The sequence below is a fragment of the Saccopteryx leptura genome, chromosome 1, assembly GCF_036850995.1.
Source record: "Saccopteryx leptura isolate mSacLep1 chromosome 1, mSacLep1_pri_phased_curated, whole genome shotgun sequence".
In the NCBI taxonomy this organism is placed as follows: Eukaryota; Metazoa; Chordata; class Mammalia; order Chiroptera; family Emballonuridae; genus Saccopteryx; species Saccopteryx leptura.
In genome coordinates, this window is record NC_089503.1 from 87,597,390 (window position 1) to 87,613,464 (window position 16,075).

The following is a 16,075-nucleotide window of genomic DNA, read 5'->3' on the forward strand; positions in this document are numbered from 1 at the left end:
TTTTGCTTTTGTTGCTTTTGCTTTTGGTGTCAGATTAAAATAAATCACTGCCAAACCAACATCAAGGAGATTACCATTTCTGTTTGGGTCTTATATTCAAATCTTTGATCCATTTTGAGTTAATTCTTGTGTATGGTGTGAAATAGTGGTCAGGTTTCATTCTTTTACATGTGCCCGTACTATTTTTACTTGTGGTATTTTTCCAACACCATTTATTGAAGAGACTTTGTCCCATTGTATATTTTTGGCTCCTTTGTCATAAATTAATTGATACATATGTTGGATTATTCCTGGATTCTCTTTCTTTTTTTAAAAAAACAGTATAGAGAGGTCTTTTTTTTTTTTTTTTTTTTTCACACCTACCATGCCATGAATTGACAGGGAGCGGGTTCTAGCAGCTCAGGCTCCTTTCCATGGGTTCTCACAAAGTGCATCTCTGAGCGGAGCAGGCTGGCACTTCAGTTGAAGTCAGGCACTTTTCTCTTTGGCTTCCTTCTTTTTCTGACCCTTTTCTTTCACACGATTCAAGAGGCTATCTCGGCTCTTAGATTGCTTAATATGCCCAATGCATACATTAATTCTTTTGGCAAAAATCTTGTACTTGTTTGTTTAAAACAATACCTACTGCATGCTGGTAGACATTGTAGAGTCCTCCAGTTTTGCCATGGGAACATTTATGGAGCATTCCTTTTTGAACAGTGCCATTCCCTTGATGTCTACAATATCACCCTTCCTATAGATTTGCATGTATGTGGCCAAAGGAGCACTCCATGTTTTCTAAAAGGCCTAGAGAACATATAGTCGGTGCTTCTCCTCTTGCCCTTTGTGTTGGTCATTTTGGTGAATTACCAGAAGATGGTGATTCTGACTAAAAGGCTGGACTCTCTATTCTTTTTTTATTTTCTTCTTCTTCTTTTTTTTTTTTTAGCTAGAGGGACAGAGACAGATAAAATAGAGAAATAGAGATAGGGACAGAGAGGGACAGACAGACAGGAAAGGAGAGAGATGAGAAGCATCAATTCTTTATTGTGGCACTTTAGTTGTTAATTAATTGCTTTCTCATATGTGCCTTGTCCTGGAAGCTCCACAGAGCAAGTGACCCCTTGCTCAAGCCAGTGACCTTGGGCTTTAAGCCAGTGACCCTGCGCTCAAGCTGGTGACCTAGGGGTTTTGAACCTGGGTCCTCTATGTTGCAGTCCAACGCTCTATCCACTGTGCCACCAACTGGTTGGACTGGACTCTCTATTCTGTTCCCTTTGTGTGCTTGTTTTTATGTCAATACCATACTGTTTTGATTACTATAGCTTTGTAATATAATTTGAACTCAGGAAGCATGATACCTCCAGTTTTGTCTTTCATTCTCAAGACTGCTTGGAAATGTTTGTTAAGCACATAATGAGGCTTTCTGGGGAAAATGTGGCAGCTTCCAAGTAGGTCAAGCATGGCTTGAAAGGGAAAGGAAAGAAAACCAACTCTGCTGTCACTGTGATCAGGAGATGAGCTGGGCTGACATGGTTTGAACTTTCCTTCAGTGCCAAAGGAAGATATACTTTTCCACCTGCTTGCCTAGATGTGAGACAGAAGGAAACCTGAGGGCTCAGTTGTTTAGAGCATTATCCTAAAGCACAGAGGTTGCCGATTCGATTCCCAATCAGGGCACATACAGAGACAGCTTGATGGTCCTCTCTCTCACTCTCTCTCTCAAAAAAATAAAAAGCTGTCAGCAGTCACACATCCAAAATGGTGTCAGACTACTATAAGAAAGAAAACTTTTAAGATCTCATGTTCATTGATAAGAAAAATGTTTACTATACTTTCTCCATGATGTTCAATAATATGAGAAAACCATTTCAGCACATTAAAGATTTAGTATAGATGATCTTAGAAAATTTAAGAATTGAGGAAAAGGACCTCACCGGGTGTTGGCGCAGTGGATAGAGCATTGAACTGGGATGTGGAAGACCCAGGTTCGAGACCCCAAGGTCTCCAGCTTGAGCACGGGCTCATCTGGTTTGAGCAAAGCTCACCAGCTTGAGCCCAAGGTCGCTGTCTCGAGCAAGGGATTACTCAGTCTGCTGAAGGCCTGCAGTCAAGGCACATATGAGAAAGCAATCAATGAACAACTAAGGTGTTGCAATGCGCAACGAAAAACTAATAATTGATGCTTCTCATCTCTCTGTTCCTGTCTGTCTGTCCCTGTCTATCCTTCTCTCTGACTCTCTCTCTCTGTCTCTGTAAAAACAAAACAAAACAAAACAAAACAAAGAATTGAGGAAAAGAAAAGTACTTGCGACAGTATAAAGTAGTTTAAAAAATACCATACAAAAGGATCTTGAAGCAGGCTTATTCAGAAGTTCCTTTACTAAATATATAATGTATCTATATTTTCTCTATTAAAAGGAAAATTTTCTTTTAAAAAAGTGAGCTAATACCTTAGTGCGTTATCTTTATATTTGGCTTCCAAGTTTGAGACATCTGAACTAAATAAGTTGCTGAGGGCTACACTACCACTGTGGGGTTGGGGTTTGTCTGGCCCCCATGAGTACGTAAGCCTCATCAGGGCTTGCAGTCTCTCTTGTTCACTGCTGTTAAAAAGTTCTTGTCACATAGTAGACAAGAATGGATAGATAATGGATGAATGGTAAGTTTAGATGAGTTGCCACTAGGTGGCAATGTTTACCTAGATCTGTGTTGCATATCTTCACCACATCAAAACTGCCGCTGCAGGATCAATCACATCAACCACACAAGCCAGAACCTACTAGAACCAGACACCCCCCACCCCCCACCCCACGTCATGGCTGTCCTTTCATTGACACCAAACTCCTAAAAGCATGCTACGGGTTAATAGAGAATCACAAGATATTTCTCTTCATAAGTAATCACAGACATCATCTGTTCTAACTCCCAAATTGTTCAGTACAATGGGGGCTGCCAAACCCTGAACCCCACAGGCGTAGCGTAGACCTCAGAAATTAATTTAGTTCAGATGTCTCAAACTTGGGAGCCAAAAATAAAAATAGCACATTGAGCTACTGGTTTATTAAAGGAAAAAAAAAACCCATCTGCCTGACCAGTGGTAGTACAGTGAATAGAGCATCAACCTGGGATGCTGAAGTCCCAGGTTCAAAACCCAGAGGTTGTGGGCTTGAACATGGGTTCGTCTGGTTTGAGCGCAGGTTCACCAGCTTGAGCACGGAGTTGCTGGCTTGTGCATGGGATTATAGACATGACCCCATGGTCGCTGGCTTGAAGCCCAAGGTCTCTGGCTTGGGGCAGGGAGTCACTGGTTCGGCTGCAGCCCCCTGGTCAAGGCACATATGAGAAGCAATCAGTGAACAACTAAAGAGATGCAACTACAAGTTGATGCTTCTCATCTCTCTCCCTTCCTCTTTCTCTCAAAACAAAGGAAGGAAGGAAAGAAGGAAGGAAAGAAGGAAGGAAAGAAGGAAGGAAGGAAGGAAGGAAGGAAGGAAGGAAGGAAGGAAGGAAGGAAAAGAAAGAAAGAAAGGATAGGGAGGAAGGGAGGGAGGGAGGGAGGAAGGAAGGAAGGAAGGAAGGAAGGAAGGAAGGAAGGAAGGAAGGGAGGAAGGGAGGGAGGAAGGGAGGAAGGGAGGAAGGAAGGGAGGAAGGAAGGAAGGAAGGAAGGAAGGGAGGGAGGAAGGAAGGGAGGAAGGAAGGAAGGGAGGAAGGAAGGAAGGAAGGAAGGAAGGAAGGAAGGGAGGAAGGAAGGGAGGAAGGGAGGAAGGAAGGGAGGAAGGAAGGGAGGAAGGAAGGAAGGAAGGAAGGAAGGAAGGGAGGGAGGAAGGAAGGGAGGAAGGAAGGAAGGGAGGAAGGAAAAGAGAGAGAGACCACCAGAATTTCCTGTAGCAGTGACTTAACACCACCACCACCGGTTATTCCATTTCCCATTCTGTTCTAGCTGACCCAGAAACTTAAGCTCTACAGTCATATTTACTTTTTACTTCTGGAGAAGTTTTCTGCAAATCAACTAGCTCTGGTATTTTGGTCCTCAAGCCTAGATCAGGACCAAATATTTCTCCATTTGGCCTTAGGCCCAGCTGATCTGGCTTTTTTCCCCCATGGCCTCCATGGAACCCAGAGGTTTTTATTTGATCTAATTTTAGCATTTAACCAGAGTAGCTCTGTTGTATCTAGTTCTGTGTTAGTCACATTCCCATGCATTTAACAATTATTCAAAATGCACCTTTTTATGTGGAAATAGAGTGAGATCAATCTATCCATCAATCACTCATTTGTTAAACATTTACTGCATAATACTACATAGAACCAGGTTCTATATTTGTCTATAAAAATATGTAGGGCATTTCTACTCTAAAAAATTAGTGCAATCAGATAAATTATAATAAAATATATGAAATGCATTGTTGTATAGTGAAAATAAATAGCAGGTCTTTGGTCAAACAGAAATGAAATATTATTCTGGAAAACAGATCACTGCAGCACTAAGCCTTTGTCCACAAAATAGTAATGCTGATACCTCCTTCCCAGGCTAGTGTGAAAATAGTGTGATTTAGCACAGTTCCTGGCCCACAGTAAGTTCAATAAATAATAGTTCCCTTTCACTTTTCTTTAAAGAGGTAAAAACAAAATCTGTAGCAACACAGAGGAAGGATCAGGAACTATAAGAGTTTTTGGAAAACTCTGCAAAGAAAGGGACAGTGGAGTTGGGACTGGAAGGATGGATGGGAATTTGGAGGCACAGAGGAGGAAAAAGTTCCAGACAGAGGGAAAAGCAAATAGAGAGAGAGAGGCACGTCTCCCAGCTTCTCCTGTCATCTGGGAAGCAGATGCTGAGGCCGAGTTAGGAGTGCAAGAAGCTTACTAGAAAGTGATGTCTATGGACTGGAGAAGCAGTCTGGGCAGGAGAGCCTCAGACCACATTGCAGATCTAACTGTCTATGGCCACCCAACAGGAGGTGCTGGAACAGGACTGTCTGTTAGAGGAGTTTCGCATTTGGCAGAAATATCCAGAAATATTCATCCTCTCCATGGAAGAGCATGACCTCTGCTAAAATGTCACAGAGCCTGAAGGCAGTCACAGCTGGAGGCTGTCAGCCAAGCTCACTCTTGGCAGCGAGCAAGATTTTTCCTGAGGGGCACACCTCCGTGGCTGTCACAAGAAGTGTTTTGTTCTACTCCGTCTAAGGTTTACAGAGTGCCACTATGCCCAGACACTGTGCCAAACACTTATCCTGTTATTCTCAGCAGCTCTATGATACCAGTAATATTCCCAAACCACAGATGAGTAAAGGGGGTCTCAGTTCACATTCTTCTCAAACTGCCTGCTTACAGCAATGCCAGCGACTGTTGTCTGAGTCGGCAGGATTGACTCTAGGGCATGGATTTAGGGTGAGATTACAGATACAGAGGCACATGCTGAGAATAAACAGGAACTGGCAGATGCTAGTTAAAACAATAGTGACTGTGGTCATTTGATAGCCTTGGAAGGGAAAGTTCAAAGGTGACATGTGGTGAAAATGGAATCATGTAATTCTTCTATTTGAAACTTTCCATGGCTTCCCAGTGGCATCAGAATAAAGTGCAGGCACCTTTACCATGGCCCCCAAGGCCCTGTCTGAGGCTCTTGCCCTGTCCTTTCCAACAAGGGGTGATGTTGCCCCCCTGGGGACATTTGGCAATGTCCGGAGTTTGTTACAACTGGAGTGAGGAGAGAGTGTGACTGGTATCTAGTGGGTAGGGGTCAGGGATGCTGCTACACATCCTAAAATGCACAGGACAGCCTGGCAACAAGAAGTTATCCAGCCCAATGAACTCAGCCTGAGAAACCCTGCCCAGCCTCTGCTGCTGCCACTGGCCTCTCACTCCCAGCACGCCCACCGCGCTTGCTCAGATGTGCTGAGGCTTTTCACACTGCAGGCGCAGCACACGCTGTTCCCTCTTCTTGGAAGCTTGTCTTCCAACTCTGCCTAACTCAGTCCTCCCTCAGGTCTCAGCTCAAGTGCAACTTTTGTTAGCACACTGTCTGGGGCCCCAAGAATGTCCCTCTCAGTCTCTCCTGTCATTTTTTTCTGTCTACAACGCTCACCCCAGTGTGCTAATCCAGATTTATTTCAATGATTTATTTATTGTCCCTCTTTCTCCCCATACTATAAACACCATATACCGTGTTCCCATCAACTAGCAAAGTGCTTAGTGTTTGTACTTGCTCAAGATGTACTTGTTGAATGAAAGAGTGATGTTATCCAGAAAATGCCTTGATTTGGGAGAAGCTAAATCCCGGGTGTCGTTACAGGATTAATAAATGGCAGTATAGTCACGGAGTGATGTTTGTCATTTATTTTATTATGGACTGTCTCAAATTTTTAGTCATCCAAAGTTTTCTTTTTCCTTTTTGGAGATTTTCATATAATACTTGTTAATGTAGAGTATCTCGTTATAAAAATAAATTATAAATGAAATAAAAATAAAGTGTAAACATCCATCTGTTCCTGACCTTTCTTGTCCCCGCCCACCCCCATCAGTGGTTCACTCAACCCTAGCTGCCCCGCCCACAGTCTCCCTCCCTCCAAGCATTGGGCTCATTCACCTCCAGGGCTTTCCACCTGATCTCCCTCTGTCCAGCCCTACTCTAGTGGTGGATTTCAGCCAGTTCATACTGGTTTGGTAGAACCGATACCTATTTTTTTGTTGAGTTCAGTAAACCAGTTTTTAAAATGGCACTTGTAATCAGGGTTCTCTCTAAGGTGGGCGCCTGGGTAGTGCCCAATGTGGAAATCACAAATTTACATTCCTTACTCTTTTTTTAATGTTCATCTGCATAACAGCGTATTCTAAGTGCCTGTAGTAATGTTCATTCCGTCCATAGATGGAAAAAAATTGAGGACGCCAATCAAGAAGCAATATGGAAATATCTTAAATAACAGTTTTATTGGTTTTTGTCAGGTAATTTTTAATATTTTTTTATTAATATTTTAAAACTTTCTTATAACATATTCTAGTTTTGTAAACCTCTTATTGTTCTTATTTAAGATTAAATGCATGAAATAATAAACTACCTTTCGGTATATCATTTTTTATATTTAAAACGGTCATTAGGGCAGAGAATTGGTTGTTAAATTATTTGAATCCCACCATTGCATCACTCTCCAGACCTCCCAACGTGGCACACTCTCTTCAGGTCTAGCTCAAGTATCAGATATCCTCACAGGGGCTTCCCTGACCATGAATGATCACCAGCCTGATCTTTTTTCTTTCAGAGCACAGCGACTGCTTGTTCATCTCTACCTTGTCTGCCTCCCTGACTACAGTGTAAGTGCACCAAGGTCAGGACTTCGCCTGTCCTGCTCCTGGCTGCATCCCTAGTCTCTGAAGTCCCTTTTGTAAATATTGTTGAATGGACAGGTGAATCTATGAGTTCTGGGAGGCTAAGAAAGGTACTTAATACCAGTAATTAAAATGAGCCACCACTGCAAAGAAACAACTGCCCTTTTTACAAAAGCTGCCTTCCCCAAAGAAAGGGGCAGACTGCATAGGTTCCTCCTGTAGATGTAGCCACCATGTTCTCTGCTGTGAAGGGCGTGTTTGAGCCAACCTTAGAGGAACCTTTCATGTGTCCGGTGATAAATTTCACCGCCTCCTCCTTGTGTCAAGAGGAGTGAGAATGGTTACCTGAGTCTCTGGGGAGGAGAAATACCCCGGGAACAGAAAGGAAATAGCAAGAGGCGGTTAAAAGTTATACTCAAATCCACTCCTGGTCATAGACCTCCTATAGCCTTAGATTTGGTTCTCAGGACAAACAAACAAGAAAAACTTTACAATATTTTTTTTTTTGTACTTTTCTGAAGCTGGAAACGGGGAGAGACAGTCAGACAGACTCCCGCATGCGCCCAACCGGGATCCACCCGGCACGCCTACCAGGGGCGTCGCTCTGCCGCGACCAGAGCCACTCTAGCGCCTGGGACAGAGGCCAAGGAGCCATCCCCAGTGCCCGGGCCATCTTTGCTCCAATGGAGCCTTGGCTGCGGGAGGGGAAGAGAGAGACAGAGAGGAAGGGGGGGGTGGAGAAGCAAATGGGCGCTTCTCCTATGTGCCCTAGCCAGGAATCGAACCCGGGTCCCCTGCACGCCAGGCCGATGCTCTACCGCTGAGCCAACCGGCCAGGGCTACAATATTTTTAATGTCTTAAGAAACTAAAATAAATTTAGGAAGACTTCCCATGCAAAGGAAATGTCAGATTAATTATGTCCATACTTCTGAACCACATGAAAAAGAAAGACTTCATAACGATGTTTTAAAGTGTTTTCCCATAATGCAAGGACAGACCCATTGTACTCTCCAGTGCAGGGAATGCTATGGGAAGAAATTGGAGTTTAATTCTTCTTCAGTACTTTCCAGTCCTAATAGGGCTGCATTTTCTTTCTTCTGTTACTATTCATGCAAAGTATATCTTCTATTCCTGTGGATGTGATTTACTGCAATACTGTCCTATTACCACACTTAGCACTTCTATTAGCACTTCTGCCCAAACATAGGTCAGTATAATACTGAGCTGGAAGCTATATAAAAAGTCATTGCCTAGGTCAGTTGGCTCAGTGGTAGAGCGTCAGCATGATGTGCCCAACTTCCAGGTTCAATTCCTGGTCAGGGCACACAGGACAAGCAACCATCTGCTTTTCCCCCACCCCTCAACTTTCTCTTTCTCTCTCTCTCTTCCCCTCCCCCTCCCCTTAGCCAGGGCTCAAATGGCTTGAGCAAGTTGGCCCCAGGCCCTGAGGATGGCTCCATGACCACACCTCAGGTGCTAAAGTAGCTCTGTAGCTGAGCAACAAAGCAAACCCCAGATGGGCAGAGCATCACCCCATAGAGGGTTTGCGGGGTAGATCCCAGCTGGGGCACTAGCGGGAGTCTGTTTCTCTGCCTCTCCACCTCCCACTTAATAAAAAAACAAAACAAAAAACAAAAGTCATTAACCACAAAGACAATTACCGTTTAAGTAGCTGTTAAAAATCTGAGACATTGGAAAAGTTACCATAAAAAAACAAACAAACCCTAAGGCCCTAGCCGGTTGGCTCTGTGGTAGAGCGTTGGCCCAGCATGTGGAAATCTCGGGTTTGATTCCCAGCCAGGGCACACAGGAGAAGAGCCCATTCCCCCTCTCCTTTCTCTCTGTCTCTCTTTTCTCCTCCTGTAGCCAAGGCTCCATTGGAGCAAAGTTGGCCCGGGTGCTGAGGACAGCTCCATGGCCTCTGCCTCAGGTACTAGAATGGCTATGGTTGCAAAGGAGCAATGCACCAGAGGGGCCGAGCATCGCCCCTTAGTGGGCATGCTGGGTGGATCCTGGTCAGGCGCATATGGAAGTCTGTCAGACTGCCTCCCCACTTCTAACTTCAGAAAAATCCAAAAAAAAAAAAAAAATCCTCACCCAACAAAGTTTGTTATTAATATTCAATCTAGAAAAGTAATATAAAGAAGGAATACATACAACAAAATTATCTCTCACTCTCTCAAATATAAACTAACCTGAGGTATACTCTTGGACTCAAGGACAATTCTTAAAATTTGTACTAAGGTAAAATATCAGACAAATCAAAAGAAAATGAATAAGATGTTTATCTCACCATTATTTAAAATACTATATAATGGTGATATTATGGCATCGCCAAATAGTGGAACACTGTATGATAAAAAAAATGATGGTGTAGATCTGTTTGTATTGTCATAGAAAGCTATCATGCAATATTATTAAGTTAAAATTGCAGGTTACAAAATAATGATCTAATATTTTATTTAAAGAATTTAATGATAGGAAAAGTAGGGACAATATTCATTGAAATGATGACTGTCTCCAGATGGCTGTTATCATTGTTTCCTGGTTGTGTAATCTTGGGAAACAAATGTATCTCCTCTGTCCCTCTCAACTTCATCAGTGGCAAATGGAGGCAATGATGCTTTATAGTAACATATGTAAAGCACTCAGAACTGTGTCAGGCACATAATAACTTCTCAACAAATACTAGCTTTTCTAATAACTAACCTAGTTGTCTGTATTTTCTGATTTTAGGAGTTTGTATATGTTAATGTCATAATCACAGAAGATAATAAATACCTTAAAAATGGTTCACTTAGGGAAAGAGGGACTTGTTTTATTCCCATCTATAAAAATAATAAGTCAATTTCTATTTACCTAGAAAGTTAAATGATCAGATTTTTTAACTTCCTTCTTTCCTTCCTTTCTTTTTTTTTGTTTTTTAGCAACAGAGAGAAAGGGACAAAGACAGAAAGACAGGAAAGGAGAGAGATGAGAAGCATCAACTCATAGTTGTGGCACTTCAGTTGTTTATTGATTGCTTTCTCATATGTGCCATGTCCTGGGGGTTCCAGCTGAGCCAGTGGCCCCTTGCTCAAGCCAGCGACCATCAGGTAATGTCTATGGTCCATGATCAAGCTGGCGAGCTTGCGCTCAAGCTAGGGATCTCAGGGTTTCAAACTTGGGTCCTGAGGATCCCAGAGTGACACTCTATTCTCTAACTAAACAACTGCCTGGTCAGGTAAATGATCAGACTTTTAAATTTTCTTTTTAAAATTTTTATTAATTTTAATTTATTGTGTTTACATGAATTCAAGTGTCCCACTGAATATAACACCCTCACCCCCTACAAGGGGACACCTGTGTCCCCTTGTATATCCCCTTTGCCCCCTCCCCTAAATCCCTCCCCCCTTCCCTCTAGGAGTTGCTGTACTGTTATCTATATCTCTGTATTATGTATATATAATTTCACTAATCCCTTCACCTTCTCTGATCCCATCCCCTCATCCCCTTCCCTCTGACAGCTGTCCCTCTGGTCCCTGTGACCCCACCTCTGCCTTTATTCCGTTCCTCAGTTCACTTTGTTCATTAGATTCTGTTGTAATGAAACAGCAAGAAACAGTCCTCTTGTGACACAATCAACTAGCCAAATTAGGAAATTAAGGAGTCTTTAATGCCAGTGCATAGACCACACAGAGGCCAAAGCCTTTCAAATCAATGTTGCCTCAACTGCAGTTTGGAATTAGCTTTTAGAGGCAGAATTACATACTGATTGAGGAATGGGGAGGAGAGAAAGCATAGCAGTAAAGCAGAGCAGTGAAACAAGCTTTCTTACAATGTTTATCTATTGGGTTAATTGAGGGAGAAACATTCTGAGAAACATTTTCAGAAAAAGTAAGTTCTGCTGAAAGTCTCTTTGTTTTAGAGAAAGTAAGTTTTGCCAAAAATTATTAATGTTAAGAGCCTTTCTTTTCCACACTTCATTCCCTACTGGTTTTAATTAAATTTTAATCAAATCATTGATTCATTTTTGTTTTTGTTGCTATCTTCTTGTATTGGTGTGTATTGATTTCTGGTTACTATTAATTTAATAGAGTTTATCCTTTCTTGAATAAACCTTGTTATAAAATTGATTAAACGTGGTCCTTTTATCAGACAAGTTAAAATCAAAGTAAGAGAACCAATTGCTGCAGACAAAAGAGTAGTGAGCAGTGGTGACTAATTAAACATTCTTTGGAACCAATTCTCTGACTTCAAATTCTTTTCTTTTCTTTTCTATGTTTGCCCTAACTAAAGATAGGCTTTTTTTTTAATTACAGCAGAATTATTAGCATAGAAACAACACATTCCTCTTAATGCCACACACAAGCTACCTTGTTGAAGGAGAAGAAAGTCTAAGCCTCTTCTATATGTAAAATTATACAATAGAGGCTTATTCTGTTCCCTAAACCTGTTTTTTTTTCTTTGTACAAACTGCTTACAACCTGCACAAACCTTCTGCAACTTACATAAACCCTTAGTTTTCATGAACTTTCTTATCTCTTCAGAAATAACTAGCTCTTATAATAATTTATTTTCTTTCTTTTTTTCTTAAAAGTATTTTATACCTTATATCTTTTATTATTAAAACTATATAATCCCTTTTTAATCAGAACTCTTAATTTTTAAAGTTCTTAACCTTCAGTGACAATTTAAGTTAGTAATAAATAATTTTCTTTTAAAATATGCTTCTTTTTGGAGGTGTCTTCCCCCTAAGTAGCCTGTTGGACATATGATTAATATTTATAGGTTACTTTACAGGGGTAGATATGAGTACATATATATTTTTCATTTACCTTGTAGCTTCTCTCTTAGTGAAGGGACTTATACCCCCCTTCTGCATGACCCACAGCAGTACATATATTAAAATTTAAGATGACTCACTCTGGCCTTCCCCCCATCCGAGCCCCCCCCCCTTCCCAAAGTTCAATTATAAAAGAGTCCTGTGGCATGGTTCCTCAGGCTTCCGTCCCACGTAGATCAGCCAGCTTCCAGTTTGTGACTGGAGCAGGGCATGTTGTCCTTTTTAGGGTCAACCTATAGGGGTTGGTGGGATCTATTTGCACTGTCTCCATCTCTGAGGGGGTCTTCAAGGGAGCCTGGGGAGAAGGGGTGTCGCCCTGCCTACTGTAATTCTATGTGGGGTGAATTTTTTTCCAGTAGGGGTTGTATTTAGCTTCTAGCAAAACTAGGGAAAGTAAGTCAGTCCAGTTTTCACCAGTTTTTAAAATGAATTTAGTTAAGACTTCTTTCAGAGTTCAGTTCATTCTTTCAACTTGTTCCAAGTTCTGAGGCCTGTAAGCACAGTGTAACCTCTAATTAATGTTGAGTGCCTTTCCTACTAGCTGTGAGACCTTAGATACAAATGCAGGCCTACTATCGGACCCAATATTAATGGGCAAGCTAAATCTGGGAATAATTTTATATAGCAATTTCTTTCTTTTTTTTATAAATAAATTTTTATTTTAATGGGGTGACATCAATAAATCAGGGTACATATATTCAAAGAAAACATTTCCAGGTTATCTTGTCATTTAGTTCTGTTGCATACCCATCACCCAAAGAAAGATCGTCTTCCGTCACCCTCTATCCAGTTTTCTTTGTACCCCTCCCCCTCCCCCTCCTCTCCCTCCTCCCCTCCCCCCACCCCCCATAACCACCCCACGCCTGTCCATGCCTCTTAGTCTCATTTTTATGTCCCACCAATGTATGGAATCCTGCAGTTCTTGTTTTTTTCTGATTCACTTATTTCACTCCGCATAATGTTATCAAGATTCCACCATTCTGCTGTAAGTGATCCGATGTCATCATTTCTTCTAGCTGAATAATATACCGTGGTGTATATGTGCCCCATCTTCTTTATCCAGTCTTCTATTTTTTTTTACAGTGATTAAAAGCCTTTAAGCAAACTCTTGGCCAATACAGCAAGAATCCATAAAAGAGTAGTGTCCTTAACATGTTCACCAAGTCCAAGTTGGCCCCATCACCATGCCAAATCCCTGAAAAATGCGACCCAACCACAGTTCAGTCTGTTAGGAGCTGTCACAGGGAGCAGAAGTCCAGGAAAAGTCCTCATGGCACTGGAATTGTTGTCACCATTGTATACTTTGCAGCTCATGTCCAAGTCCCAATGACCGCTGCTTCTAGCTGGTAATGATTCAGGTAGACTGGAAAAGCCATCTGCAGCATGCATGGATATGGAGCTTCTGTTCTCCTCTGCCTGGAGAGATGAGACCAGGTTGCTTTTCCCTGGAGCTCTGCGACTGTGGCATGGTCAAGAGAACCTTGGGATACACTAAGCTGGGTGGCAAAGGTAGATTCATAATAGAAGTTGGCAAAAGGGGAAAAGAGAGCTCTAAATTAGGAGTAGGTCCCAGCCTGAAATATGAGTGGGGCATTGAGGTAGGAAGGATAAAGAAAACACTATATATTAAGCAAAGCAGCAGAAAATAGGACTATCGACACCCACAACAGAGATCTTTGAGGGAAGAATAAAAAACCTGACTATTCAGGCAAAACATAGTTAAGTGGCCCTTGTGCAAATGAGATCAGTTTACCTGCTTCTTGGAAGAAATACCCTAGGCTCTTCCACAGTGTCGTAGATGGGGCCGACGGCCCTGGGCACCTTCAGCCTTCAGTGGCTAACCCCAGCATTCTGGGCAAGGTTAGGTCATAGGTGGCTGGAGCAGGGCTAGAAGAGACTGAACCCTTCCTTAGAGGAGCGAGGGGGAAGCCTATCTTCCAGTGTCCCTGTTTCCTCACAGCAGAGGCATGTAAGCCTGGCAGGCTTTAGCTCAATGACCTTCCTTTCCACTATTGAAGCAGGACCCAGATGGCATCCTATGAGACCCCTTTGGGGCGTTGGAGCCTTTAAGAGTGTATCCTAAAATATATAGCAATTTCTTAACAACTGTTATTGTGGGAGAAGCCTAGTAGGAAAAGCCTCTACCTATCCTGAAAAGGTAAGAGATAAAAGGTCAATAAAAACTAATAGATACTTATATCCCTGTGCTGATGGCTTTATCTCAGTAAAATCTATCTCCTAATGTTCACCTTGAAAGCTCCTCTAGTTGGTTATAAAAAGGCATCTTTGGCAATAAGTGTTCTGGTAAAGTTACTAAGATTTCTAGAGGCCCTACTGGTTTTAAAGCGACTTCTTTGGCTGCCTTATCTGCTGCCCAATTTCCTTTTGCTTCTATTGGGTCCTCTTTCTGGTGTCCTGGGCAATGAATAAGGGCTACAGGTTTTAGCACCCAAATGGCTTCTAATAAAGCTAAAATCTCTTCTTTGTTTTTAATGTCCTTACTAGCAGATGTGTAGATGTCAGGAATTCTCTCTCCTTATAGACTGCTGCATGAACATGGGCAGTAGCAAAAGCATACCTACTGTCAGTATAAATGTTGAGCTTCTTTCTTTTGGCCCACCTCAACGCCTGGGTGAGAGCGGTAAGTTCTGCCTGCTGAGCTGAGGTCCCATGGGGCAAGGCTTGGGCCCATATGGTCTCATCAGGAGTTACTACAGCTGCTCCAGCATGTCTAACCTTATCTAGGACAAAACTGCTGCCATCAGTGAATAGCTGTACTTCTGCATTAAATAGAGGTACATCAGGTCTTGCAGTTTGAACAGAGTCTAACACTTCAGAGCAGTCATGCAAGGGGATGCTTGGTTCTTCTTCAGGCATCAGGTTTGCTGGGTTGATAGCCTGCATCTGGGCAAACTTAATACGAGGCTGATAATGAGCAGGGCTTGATACTGCGTGATCCTAGCATTAGATATCTACTTTTTTGGAGTTCCTCTAAGCAAAGTCTCTATTGCATGTGGGGGTTGTCAGGAACAATTCTTGCCCTATGGTTAGTTATCTGCCTCCCTCACTAGTATGGCAGTGGCTGCTATGGCTCTGAGACAGTTTGAAAGTATCTTGTTCTTTATTTATACAAATTAACTCTTGGGTTCCTGATGTATAGGAGTATAAAGGCTTGGCTATCTCTGCAAACCTAGGGATCCACAACCTGCAATATCCAATTGCCCTAAGAAATTCTCAAACTTATCTCTAGCTAATAGGGGTTGGGATCTGAAAGATTGTCTCTATATGACTGGAGAAGAGAGTACGCTTCCCTGCCTCAATGTGGTAGCCTAGATAGGTCACCTTGGAGGTGCAGAGTTGGGCCATCTTAGCTGGCACCCAGTACCCCAGAGTCTGCAGTGTTTGTAAAAGTCCCTCAGTGGTTGTCTGGCAGCTTACCTCCGTTTCTGCAGCTAGAAGCAAATCATCTACATACTGTAGCAGTGTGCATTCTGGATATTCCTGGCAGAAGGCGAGCAGGCCTCATCAAATAGGGTCAGTGAATTCTTGAAGCCCTGTGGTAATCTGGTCCAGGTTAGTTTTCCTGAAATGCCTGCCTCTGGGTCATTCTACTTGAAGGCAAAGATGGGCTGACTTACAGGGACCAAGGGAATATTGAAAAAAGCATTTTTCAAATTTAAGACTGTGTAAAATTTCAAGTCCGGTGACAACAGGCTTAAAAGTGTGTAGGGGGTAGGCACAGTTGGGCGTATTGTCTTAACCCATTTATTTACCTCCTGTAAGTCCTGAACTGGATGATAGTCTTTGGTGCCTGACTTCTGGACAGGCAGTAAAGGAGCATTCTATTGAGATTGGCAAGGAACAAGAATACCAGCTTCTAACAGTCTTTTAATATGGGTACTTGCTCCCCTGAGAGCAGTCCAAGGAAGGCAGTTAGAACA

The 16,075-nt window shown here is 42.4% G+C and overlaps 1 pseudogene; it reads right to left on the reverse strand.

Moving 5' to 3' along the window:
• Positions 1-359: 359 nt before the first annotated feature.
• Positions 360-836, reverse strand: LOC136388086 (large ribosomal subunit protein eL21-like; annotated as a pseudogene).
• Positions 837-16,075: the final 15,239 nt, after the last annotated feature.